Source organism: Musca autumnalis, unplaced genomic scaffold (genome assembly GCF_047663935.1).
Source record: "Musca autumnalis isolate F117 unplaced genomic scaffold, ASM4766393v1 scaffold_5, whole genome shotgun sequence".
Classification (NCBI taxonomy): domain Eukaryota; kingdom Metazoa; phylum Arthropoda; class Insecta; order Diptera; family Muscidae; genus Musca; species Musca autumnalis.
The window spans coordinates 32,395,072-32,408,097 of record NW_027412088.1 but is presented as its reverse complement, the minus strand read 5'-3'; the positions used below and the strand labels follow the sequence as shown (position 1 = coordinate 32,408,097).

Here is a 13,026-nt window from a genome sequence, read left to right as displayed (position 1 = left end):
TATCACAGGGCCACTAGGAAAATCTTTGGTAAAAATGTGCAAAGGATCCACGAACAGACCCTTAACCACACAAAAATGTTGAACATTTGTGTGGTTGGTACCATAAGGATTGGACAGATAGGTCCAAAGTTTGGACCAAATCGGTTGCTACGTCTATGTGATATCGCGCCTACCATTTTAGCGAATATTTTCGAACTTTTGTGGGGGAGGTACCGGAAGGAGTGGACCTATAAGCACAACCTTCGAATTTCATCTAATATTAGAGGAAACGTTACAATATCCAAAGTGTGGACGAACGAAGTATACGGGGTTTTTACAACTTTCGGGCTGTTTTCTCAAGAAGTATGGGCTTGCCCCTGAAAAAACTTTTACTTTCGTATTTAAGGCAGCGAATGCAATTTGCTTCAACAAAAATCAAAATGATTCGGGTGTAGTGAATAAAAGTTGCTACAACAAAAACCAAAGCTATTCGAGAGCAGGTCCTAAACTGAACTTTTGCGAAATTTTGTGTGGGAGATACCCGAAGGAGTGAACCGATTGAGACCATATTGCAACCTTATCTAAGTCTGGTAGAAATTTCACGATGTGCAAAGTATGGACCAAATCAGTTACTTTCTTCAAGAGTTGTCGTGCGCACAAATTTTCCGAACATTTCCGAACTTTTGTGGGAGAGGTACTGGAAGAAGTAGACCGATATAACCCATCTTCGAACTTAAACTAAGTTTGGACAAAATATTACTAAAGCCAAATTTTGGACCGAATTGGTTGATCTGTTCGAGAGTTATCGTTCACTCCAGCCAGGCAGACAGACAGACAGACGGACGGACGGACAAGTCTAAATCAACTCCAAAATGTCTGAGACACATTTCGTCCAAACATACTTGGGGTCTAAAACCATTATTTCGAAGAGGCACATTTTGCCCGTATGAAAGTGCATATACCCTCGTTACCATAAATGCTGAGGGCTGAGGGTATAAAAACATGTATGGATATTAATAGGGCACCAACGCTGCGAGGGGCCCTTAAACTGGACTAATTCTAAGCCTCGAAATGTATAGATACAGTGCTTAGGGAACTTTGAAGTATAGGGGTTTATTCTATATGAAACCCCCGTGAGATTTCTCACTTCCTCCTTTAAGTTGAAACGGCTGAGGGACAAAACTCACGGGGAATTTTCGTTCAGAATAACCACCCCAGACTTCCGCAACAAAAAATATTGATCGTTGTAAACTGGACATCAACATGAAATGAAATTTCTCCAAATAATCATTGGGATCAGCATAACGAGGAAACGAGTGGAACCTCTAAAATAGACCTTAGTCGAATATGAATTTACTTCTGCAATGCACAGTGTATCCAGATGGGAGCAGGATGAATGTTTGGACTGGATTCGGATCGACCTGAAATAGGGCTTGCAGTGCTTATCACGTCAATATATATATCATGGGCAGGAAGTCCATACTTCCCGAAATATATGTAGGCTCCAAAAGTTCAAAAAATCCCATGGTTTTGACGATATGTTAGTTTAAATCGGATTTTTTTCATATATAGCCGGCCTTCGGCTGGGGATTTAAGACTTTCTCCTATGGACAGGAACAAATCTCGGCTAACGCGAACAAAATGTTCCTTCAAACCGAAAATTTTGTATCATCGATCCGAATCCTGTCCGTATATTCAACTTATGCCTCCAGATGTCTTGAAATATTACCCACCAATGTTTGTTCCAAATCCTCCTCATTTTCTAAAAAATGTATACCAATAAATAGTTGCACCCAGTCAATTACAAAGCTGAACTTACCTTTGCGGCATAAACTGCTGTTGCTTAATCCAATCCAATTGTGATTAGAGATGAAGATGATGACAGTACAGTGATCATAGATACTGGAGAGGAGAATTCTGTCTCTATAAATTATACTCTCGCAAATGTGTAATTGAGAGGCCACCAATAGCACAAATAAAATGATATCAGTTGAATGCACTTTTGATGGACAAAAAAATTACTGCAAATGTAGTTTTTGTATTGTTGTTGCTGTTGTTGCCAGTTTTTTTCTGATTAGTTTAGCATAATTTTGCACAAAAAAATGAAACGAATGCAAACGACGACTGAGACAGCGGTGCTGAATAACTGCAAAATTAAGTAATTTTATTTACTACAATTTATGCTTGTTGTTGCTGTAGTTGTTTGAGGGGAGAGAGAGAGGGTGTAGTTGGTTGCATTAAAATCAAGCTGTTGCACTACTGCACTGTTGCTAATTAGCAATTGTTGTTGCTGCTTTTGTTGCAGTTTTCTTTTTTATATTTTTAAATAGAAATCAATTTCAAATAGATATGTTGTTTCTTTTTTTTCGTTTTTGTTTTGATTACCCGCACCCTGGCATTTGTCACTTTATAAACAAAATAAATTAGATTTTAATTTTAAGGTGAAATTGTTGTTAATGTGGTGGAGGGTACTGTTTCGTGGCTTGCACTAATGCCTGACGTAAGGATGCTTCCAATAAATGTTTGGCATCAAATTTCTATTGAAATAAATGATGGGGGACACAGTAGTTGTTGGCTGAATTTTTTGCACAAAACGCACGCACTCGTGGAACTCACGCAAATTGTTGCTACATTAAAACACAATGAAGATCGCTGACGGCGTTGGCGGCAGTTTTTGACGTCACAAATAAATTAAATAGCTTTTAAGTTACTGTGTGAGGGGGGGGTTTGTTTTATTTGTATAATTTATTTCACTTCACTTGAATTTGATATTATATTATGTATTCTTGTTTTGCATACTCTTTTACTTTTTCACACTGCTTAACTTTCGCACAGCGAATCATAAATGAATTTTTATCCACGCAATTCTTGCAATTCTCCAGAAATTTTAATTGTAGATTTTTATTTATCTATGGATATTTCAGTACACAAACTTCTTGAAATTCACATTGATTCTTTAATTAATTCACTTTTCATGATTTTCTTTCTCAAAATTCTTGTTTTGGCTTCTTATTTTTATTAATTATGTTTTTCAAAGATGTTTGTTTTTTTATTCTACTTCTTTCTCACACATAAACATAAAAACTTGATTTTCTTTTTGGATTTTGCACTTCTTTTTTTTCAAAAGTGGGGGGGAAATTTTTGCTCGTTTGTTTTTTTTCGCACTCCACACACAACAAATTCTTCTTTTTGGACGATGTTTTTGATGTTTTTTTTTTTATTTTTTTGTTCCTTCCAAGGTCTTCGTCGTCGTCGTTTCACTTCTATGGTTTTTTTCCTTCGTGTGGTCGGTTCCACACACTAAATTTTGGTGGCTTTTCTGCTCGCTTATTTTTCGTCACAATTTTTATTCATTTTTTGTTGGTTTAGTTGTTGGTCTTTTTGCTAAACAGATTTTCTTAAACTTTTCTCTTCATTTGCTTTTGTATTTGATTCATTTTTATTGGCATTTTTGTTAATTTGCACATTTCCAAATCTACAGAGACACAGCAGACATGAAGGAATTTCACTGGCAAAGAGTAATTTCGAATAATAATTTAGAAAATGATTTTTTTCTGTTTCTTCGTCATTACATTCGTTGTTCTTCGTCGTCGTTGTTTGTTCGCCATTTTCGTTTTTATTCGTTTCTTCGTTCAGTTGAAGTTTTGGTTTGTTGTGTACGGTTGTCTCGCTCTTTTATCGATTTATAAAGTAAATGTGCGAGTGTTACCAGATTAATTGAATGTCAAATGGTAACAGTGTGGTGAAATTAATAGAATGTGTGAACTATGCTTGCTGATGGTAGCTAATTAGAATTTATCGCATATTGTGTGTTTTTATCGATCACAAGTATAGATTTCGTAAGGTGCAAGAGCAATAGCGGATTTCCATAAGTCCATCTTGGAAGTTAGGAAAAACATTACGATTCCCAAACTTTGCTCTTGCTTGCCAAACAAGCGGGTACTACTTAAATAGATCCATAGTTGTCTGAAACTGATTTGGTCCTAACATTTGTGGGATCTGAAACATTATATCTATAAAGTAGATTTTTATACCCTCAGGCTTTAGGCTAGAAAGGGTGTATACACATTGATACGACCAAAAATGTGCCTCATCGAAATGGCGGTATGTTTGTATGTTTGGACGAAATTAGTTTCAGACAATTTGTAGTCGATTTAGCCATGTCCGTCCGTCTGTCGTCTGGCTAGTGCGCACGATAACTCTCGAACGGATCGACCGATTCGAACCATATTTTGCACTTCGTAATATTTTGTCCAAACTTAGTTTAAGTTCGAAGATGGGCCATATCGGTCCCCTCCTTCGGGTACCTCCCCCACAAAAGTTCAAAATTTTTTCTTTAAAATAGAGTGAACGATAACTCTTGAAGGGAGCAATTGATTTGGCTCAAACTTTGCACATTGTATTATTCCTTCCACATATATATCGGACTCGAATACGGACTACATAGGTCCACTCCTTCGGGTACCTCCCCCCCAAAAGTTCAACATTTTTGCTTTTTTCCAGATATAGATCTGGTTCGAATATGGACTATACCGGTCCACACAAAATTCCGATAACGTGAAGTTTAAGAGCACCTCTCGGATCGTTTTGAATTTTTTTCAGTAAGTTTTCCTTGCGGCTCCCTTTACGACGGTACAATTTTTTTTCTTGCGGAAGTCCATACTTCTTGAGATATTAGCTTAAAATCTCCATGAAACCTTGACGGCACCAGCCAAAATGGCAAATCCGCAAGATAATTCTCGAAGGGAGTTTCTGATTGGTACAGACTTTGCCCATCGTATTATTTTATCCAGTCATGTATCAGGTTAGAACATGGACTACATCGTTCCACTCCTTAGGGTACCTCCCACCCAAAATTCTTAAAAAGTTTATGAATATACATATCGCACCTGTTCATCAAAAGGGTACCAAATCGAAATTGCCAAGTTTTCAGTAGAGACAAAAAATTATTTATGTTAATATTAAAGGTATATTATAAAAAAAAAAAAACCGTAAAAACTATGCCATCGTAAGGATATATTGCTCACTGTACTACAGCATTATATTTATTTTTATTTCGTTAAATATTTAATTATATTTCTAACCAATTTTCCAGTTACTACCATTTTGTTGAAAAAATTCTTGATTTTAGCAGAGAATTATTACGACTTATGCCCTTTTAACTGAATAAATGGGCGGCGATTGATGACACAAAGAGGGAACAATTCGAAATACTACTCTTTTGTTGAAAAAATGGCGATGTAAATACCTGATATACGTGGGTGGAACTAGAAATACGACTCTTTTCTTGATACATAGTAGTTACATTGAAGACATGAAGAGTTACTTAAAAGTATTTTCGACGGAAGAGTAGACAAAACAATACGAGATTTTTACAGTACGTAGAGTTGATCATGGTGTATCGTTTTTTGATAAAAAGTGAAAAAAAATCAAAATTTTGAGTTACTACCATTTTGTTGAACAGGTGCGATATATTCTTGATCAGCGTAAAATTCTAAGTCGATTTAGCCCTGTTCGTCCGTCTGTTGTAAACACGCTAACTTCCGAATGAATCGAGGAACACGGCCGGAATTTTGTACACATGTGTTTTTGGTCTGAACTTAGATCAAATTCGAAGATGGGCTTTATCGGTCCACGTTTTGTTATAGCCGCCATATAACGAAATGTTGACGTTTTTAGCTACATTTTCAAACCGAATTAGCTATTATTTGAAATTTAGGGTTTACAGTGAGCAAGAAACTTCTATACAAAAAATTATGGACATAGGTCCACGTTTTCTTATATACCCCATATAACGGTACCGCCCGATTTCCGGTATTTTGACGTTTTTAGCTACAATTTCTGGCCGGATTTGCCTATAATTTGACATTCAGGGTTTCTAGTGGTCAAGTAACTTAACAATAATTGACCACTGAGTTTAACTCAATTAGATAGATTGAATAGATGTGTGTTGTAGCGAAGATTGTTTTAAGAAACGATGAGCGTAGCATTATCCCCCTTTCCCCTCTGAAGGGCGTATTGTTTTATGCTGTTAATACAAAATGTCACGAACAGATGCAAAAATAGGCATGGGGAAACAAAAAATATTCCAAAACAGCGTAAAAACCAACCAATTTAGAGTGTTAAACACACCAAAATTTTAGTTTTGGAAGGCAAGCACCGCCAACGTAAAAGGCTGAGTACATAAGCTGCCTTGCCTGCTTACCTTGCTTACTTCTGATAAAAGAATAAAAAAGAAAAGGGCAACCCAGTTCGAAATTTCCTCGGCCTTCCTTATTCTTTTATTTTTATTATATCAAAAATGAAGCAGGAAAGCAAGCCAAGGAAGCTTATGTACGCAGGCCTTAAGTCATATTTGGAAGAATTATTGACCTTTCCATTGATGCCAATTATACCCTAATATATCCATAGAAAGTCTGACACTAGATGACATTCAAAATTGAAAGCTTTTGCAAGTTTATCGACAATTTCATTCATATTTGCTATTTTTACAGTTTTTTATTTCTCACAATTTTGGTGTTTTCAGTATACTTTTCAATTTTTCTATTTTCAAAATTAACGAGAGAGAAGAGACCTGCCAAAATATCTTTTTGGTATACAGACTTTCTGGCAGGTATTTGATTATTGTTTCTAGATGTGTACGCAAATTTGAAACATTGGTCAAGAAATGTAACTGGAATGAAAGAGAAGACAAAATTTGCTATGATTTGAGTGCATACTAGTCGTTAAACCGTTTACTTTTGATTCAAATTTCGCAGTTTTTCTTAAAATATTTGGGTTTTTTAAAAATTTTTAAAATTTGTATTTTTCCTGTCATAGTTAATTTGTTTCGATATATTCTCTCATTGGTTAGAGATGGGACATATATTATTTATTGACATTACAAAAAAACACTAAGAAAACCCACAGCTAACGGAATTCCACAACACGTTGAAACGCTACTTTCATACGCTCAGCATTTAAGGCCTGGGTACATAAGCTGCCTCGCCTGCTTGCCTTGCTTGCTTCTGATAAAAGAATAAAAAACAAACAAAAAAAACCAAAAGGGCAACCCAGTTGGAAATTTGCACGGCCTTCTTTATTCTTTTATTTTTGTTATGTCAGAAATGAAGCAAGAAAGTACGGCAATCAGGCAAGGCTGCTTATGTACCCAGGCCTTTATGCTAACGAGGGTGTATACACTTTCAAATGTACCTCATCGAAATAATGGTTTTAGACCCCAAGTATGTTTGGAACATGGCACAATTACCCAGGTAGTGGTATCGTAAATTGTTGAATATGTTATGTCAAAATGTCCTTTATGTTGATGGGGAAATTACAACAAAAATAATTTTTTATAAAGGAATTTAACATTTTATATTCGATCAGCTGGTGTGATACCACTACCTTGGTAATTGTGCCATGGTTTGGAAGAAATCCGTTTCAGACAATTTGGAATCGATTTAGCAATGTCCTTCCGTCAGTGTGTCTGACTGGTGCGCACGATAACTCTCAAACGGATGAACCGAGTTGGTCCAAACTTTGCCCTTTGTAATATTTTGTCTAGACTTAATATAAGTTCGAAGATGAGCTATAAAGGTCCACTCTTTCCGGTATCTCGTGAAATTTCGAAAATTTTCCGTTTAGGACCTCATTTCGAATCGCTTTGATTTTTGTTTTAGGTACAAGTTTTAGCAGGGGCAAGTCTATACTTCCTCAGAAAATGGCCCGAAAGCTTTAAAAACCCCAACGGCACCATGTGTGGTGGATGCAGCGCACTATAACTTTCAAATGGATCAACCAATTCGATCCAAAATTTGGCACCCGTAATATTTTGTCCATACTTAGTTTATGTTCGAAGATGACCCATATCGGTCCACTCCTTCCGGTACCTCCCCCACAAAAGTTCAAAACTTTTGACAAAAATAGTGCGCACGGTAACAGTAACCGATTTGGTCCATACTTTGCACATCGTAATATTTCTACATAGATACGGTTGGAATATGGACTATATACATGTTTCAATTCCTTCTGGTACCATCTCACACAAAATTTCTGAACATTGCAATTGTAAAAACTTGTATACGCTGCCCCCATTACGATGGTATACGTTTGTTTTCTGGGGCACCACGTGTAGTGACTGGAGCGCACGATAACTCTCGAAAGGATCAGCCGCTGCGGTCCAAAATTTGGCCTTAAAATTTTGTCCAAACTTAGTTTAATGCTTGGTTTACATTTACGAAATCCACTCGATTTCATCTGTCAATTCCTTTGGATGGAATGTGCGACGGAATTTAGTCTAGAAATAAGTGTGCCAAATTATATAGAAATCGGTTCAGATTTGGATATAGCCCCCATATATATATTCTCGGCCGATGTTAGGTATTTGATGCACGAAACACGCCATATTAGTCCATTTTCAATGAAATGTTGAATGTTTAGCGGGATTTCACCTAGAAATAACTGTGCCATATCATATCGAAATCGGTTCAGATTTGGATATAGCTCCCATTTATATTTTCGACCGATTTGAGGTATTTGATGCACTAGCACGCTATATATGTCCAATTTTGATGAAATTTGGACTATGTGACGAAATTTGATCTACAAATAAATGTGAAAAATTATATCGAAATCTGTTCTGATTTGGATTTAGCTCCCATATGTATTTTAAATATTCACAGTGGTGTATGGTATTATAAAGTCGGCCCCGCCCGACTTTGAACCTTTCCTTACTGGTTTTCCTTTACTTTACTTTTGTGCAAATTTGTTACGTGAGAGCAATTTTCGCAGTTTTCTGAAAGAAGAGAGAAATTCTCTCTTTTGCTACTTTTACTATTAAAAAACTAAATGAACAATGCTCATACAACCACTAAATATTTTGTGGTTGTTGGACGGGTAGATAGTTATCGATAATTGCGAAAAATCGTCATTCAAAGATGACAATGCGGACTGCACTTGAAATCCAGAAGTTTAAGCCCTAAAAGCTGTTCTACACGGTATGTTTTTTACATAATTGTGCATACCAACTGTCACTTTTTGCAAATCTGAATTTTTTACACATGGTGTGAACCATACAGAAATTTCAATGCATCAAAGTGTTATGTGCATACATATGTATATTTTTTGAATAGAACGCGCTCTATTCTCGTCTGTACAACCAAAGGTAAACAGCTGTTTTGTTTGTACGCGATATAAATAAAGAAAACAACAGAAAACGAATGAAAAATAAAATTTTGCCGTGCAGAAGGAATTACATATGGGCGAAAAAAAGTGACAGTTGCTATGCATGAATATGTAAAAAACATACCGTGTAGAAACCCCATAAACACATACAACGTCTGAGCAAAGTTTTGTGACATTCCTCGTAGATGAATAACGGAAAAAGTGCTGCCCAGTTTCAATTTGTCTTTATTCTTCTTCCAGCAATGACACAAAACTTTACTCAAACGTTGGATGTGTTTACAGCTTTAATTTTCAGCAATGGAATGTTTTACTACCGATGTGTTAACTACCCATTATAGCTAGCAAAATATCGATATTCCCAACATTAGATATTTTCGATATTTCATTTAAAAAATCGATAGCTATCGATATTATCGTTAATTTGTCATCGACATTGATTTGAAAAAAATACAATTTACTTTTCCGAAAAATTTGTACGTGTGACTACGGACTTAACCTGGAAACCCATCCAACGTTTGAGTAAAATTTTGTGTCAAACGTTGGATGTGTTTTCAGCTTTACTTATACGCATTTTACACTTGCACTTAAAACAGGTCTTTTGGGAGTTTACGTCATTTATTTGACAGATATTGTATGGAATTGACAACTGCACAAAACCGAAAATCCGCGTAATTTCTATTTATTTCAATGGATTTTAGGATAGGGATTTTTTAATTTAACAATATCGATAGAAAAAAACTATATCGATATTGAATTTTTAAAATGTAATCGATACTATCGATAGTGCCATCGATTTTTTGCCAGCTCTACTACCCATCAACTTTTCTAATTTCAATAAATTTACCGTTTATTCAAAACATATGGCACTCCCCCAAAAACCAAGTATGGCAACACTACATGACAAGTAGATAGAGAATATATTAATACATCTGTCTCACTTTTGCGCCAAAGAACAAAAGAAACGGACGAAAGCAACAATACGAAACAGATGGAGGAGATTGATTTTGCTTCTATTTTTGGACTTTTGTGTGGTGCTCTTGTTTCGCACTTGTATTTTTTCGCTTCTGCATTGTTCTATGTTTTTTGCAACATCGTTTTGCGCATCATCTCTTCTTTTGGTTGGCGAATACGATAAATTGCACATTTTAATGTATTGGAAAAGGGGGGAAGGGAGAAGTGAGAATAATTAAAAAAAATTGGCGCGGACAAAGCGATATAAACAAAAATAACAAACAGCGCAAGTGGTGGGCGGTGATGGTATTTTAAAATTTCAGTTTTTTGTATAGAAGACAGACGGACTGACTGCAGCAAATCGGTGTCAAGCTTTTTAATAAATAATTTTATTTGTTGAACAGTAGCAGTGATGTTAAGCGGCAGGTACGAGTTGAAGAATAGAGCAAAGTACAACGAACCAACAGTTTATGGTTGGAACATTACCATATTTGAATTGGAAATGCACAAAATCTAATTTGCAATAAAATAATTGTGATGTTCGAGAAATTAGTGTAAACACGCGAGCGATCGCATTCAACAAACTAAAAAAGTGGGTTACACAAATCAAACGTACAACAAATTGGCAAAGATTTGATGGCAGTTTACGCTAATAAGCGTGAAAAATGAGCTATTTTTGGTTGAATTGTGTATGTGTTAGTATTTATGTGAAATTGCCGTTAGTGTTTTAATTTCAATGCATTTGGGAAATTATGCAAAAAAAAACTAAATGCCTGTTCCTTTACTTTTGAAAATGGTAAAACCGGCAAAGGTAGTAAAAGTTGTAAACTACTCCCATATGACTCGTATGGTGTCTGAAGTAAAGGAACGCTTTTCGAGTAAAATGTGGTAAAACTTGAAGATTCTTGCACGTAAAGGAACAGAGCTTAAGCATTTTTCGCGGCATTTAAACATTTCCCACATTTAATGAATGAATGTTTGTTCCTACTGGAATACATGTGGCAACTCCAATTGAGTTGAAGTTGTCAAAGTTTTGCGCTTGTTCCCTTTCTGCCATGTCTCGTTTCATGATAAAATCACTCACACACATTTTATGACCGGGAGACAATCTGTCAGGGTTTCTTCTTCCATCTGCATTTTTCTTGGGAGATTTGTGTTTTTATTCCGATATTCTTACAAAAAAACACTAATAATTTGCATAAAAGTCCAAGACAACAAAACGACACCTTTTTGATGAACTAAAGACGGGTATTGTTCAACTTCGTGTGTGGCAGCGGGGCGAACCGCGGCATTGCAGACAGACACATTCATTTCATTCGTCGTTCACCTTTGCAAATCGTGAAAATTGAAGCACAAATGGCGGACGAAGACGACAAACTTTTGGGATAATATTTTAACATATTTCTTTTGTTCTTTCGTGTTATATCACAACAAATAATTCATTATATTTCTTGTTTTTCGCTTCTTTCTTTTTTGTTTTACACAACACACACTGAACAACCGCCCTTTCCGTTGTGTTTTGTAGTTTTCTTTTTGTTTTAACTTTTCTTACAAATTTCACACTTCCTCGATTGTTTCTCCGCTATTTCACTGTGTATGGCTTTTATTGATTATTTCTTTTGCGACTGAAAATTAATCCTCTTCTTTGCTTCCAATCTTTTTGTTCTCGTTAGTTCGTTCGTGTTGCTTCTACTTGACATTTCCAATAAGACGAGAGCTGGCGTTGCCACGTTGAGCGAAATCCATTGTGACGAAATACAGAAAGGTGACATGGCCAAATATCAATTTTTACATGAAATTGGATCTTGACACAGTAAAGCTGAAAACTTCTCCAACGTTTGAGTACATTTTTGTGTAATTTCTAGTAGACGAATTAAAGACAAATTGCTACCAAGTTTCAATTTTTCTCTATTCTACCAGAAATGACACAAAACTTTACTCAAACATTGGATGTGCTTTCAGCTTAAAGCCGAATTGGGCGTCAATTCTAATGACGGAATAAAAGCCAGAACAGAATCAATCGTCGCTTGCTTCCCAAATGCCAAATTATAAAGGAACGCCAGAGCCTCCTAAAGGAGAACGCAGGCGGATTTGCAAAGAGGCTCTGGCATTCCTTTATAATTTGACATTTGGGGAAGCAAGAAAAGCAAGCGACGATTGATTTTGTTGTGGCCTTTAAGGTAGAAACACAATGACTTTTGATGCTTGCTTCACGCTCAATTTCAAGTAAATGAATAAAGGCCATGTACTACCTAATTCAAATGCGATTTTGGATTTCTTTATTCCTTTACACAAATTCAGGCCTGGATAAGCATGAATTTCTCATTGTGTTTCACCTTTAAAAAACAAGGACAACATAGATCGAACTTTCTTTATTCTTTTATGTGTAGTGCGATCCTCTAAAGTCCTAAACACATCCAACGTTTGAGTAAAGTTTTGTGCCATTTTTAGTAGATGAATAAAGGACAAATTGCTGCCAAGTTGCAATTTTTCTTTATTCTTCTACCAGAAACGACACAAAACTTTACTCAATCGTTGGATGTGTTTAGGGCTTAACACATTTTTTGAGTTACCGACAAAAATCGGTAAAATTAAAAAGCATAATTATGAATGAAAAGTTCAAATAAAAGTTGACAACACTATTATGACCCGGCACATACAGTCCGTTGTGAGTCGCGTCACGCGTTAAAAACAACAACCATATGAAAAATGTGCAAGTGATGCCAAGTTTGTTATTGACTTTTACATGTGGTTGTTGAAACACGGCCCTCAACGGACCGTATGTGCCGGGGACATTTAAGTCTCGCGGCTTCAAGAACAAACTTGGCATCCATTACATATTTTTTAAGTGGTTGTTGTTATTAATGCGCGACGCGACGCATAACGGTCCGTTGTCAACGCGTCTTAAATCAATGGTCTGTTCCTTTACTT

The 13,026-nt window shown here is 36.1% G+C and overlaps 1 protein-coding gene across 26 annotated transcripts in view; it reads right to left on the bottom strand.

Annotated features, from left to right (window-relative positions):
- Positions 1–11,802, bottom strand: part of psq (BTB-domain-containing protein pipsqueak) — a 384,732-nt gene extending 372,930 nt beyond the window's left edge. For 6 of the 26 annotated variants that reach the window (XM_073990994.1, XM_073991001.1, XM_073991008.1 and 3 more), the window contains exons 1-2: positions 11,648–11,790; positions 1,799–3,651 (exon numbers count right to left, since the gene is read on the bottom strand). The gene's annotated coding sequence lies outside the window, so the exon portion shown is untranslated. Of the gene's footprint in view, positions 1–1,712; positions 1,742–1,798; positions 3,652–11,422 lie in introns of those variants that run through there. The other 20 variants (XM_073991006.1, XM_073991009.1, XM_073991012.1 and 17 more) reach the window with 13 other exon arrangements.
- Positions 11,803–13,026: the final 1,224 nt, after the last annotated feature.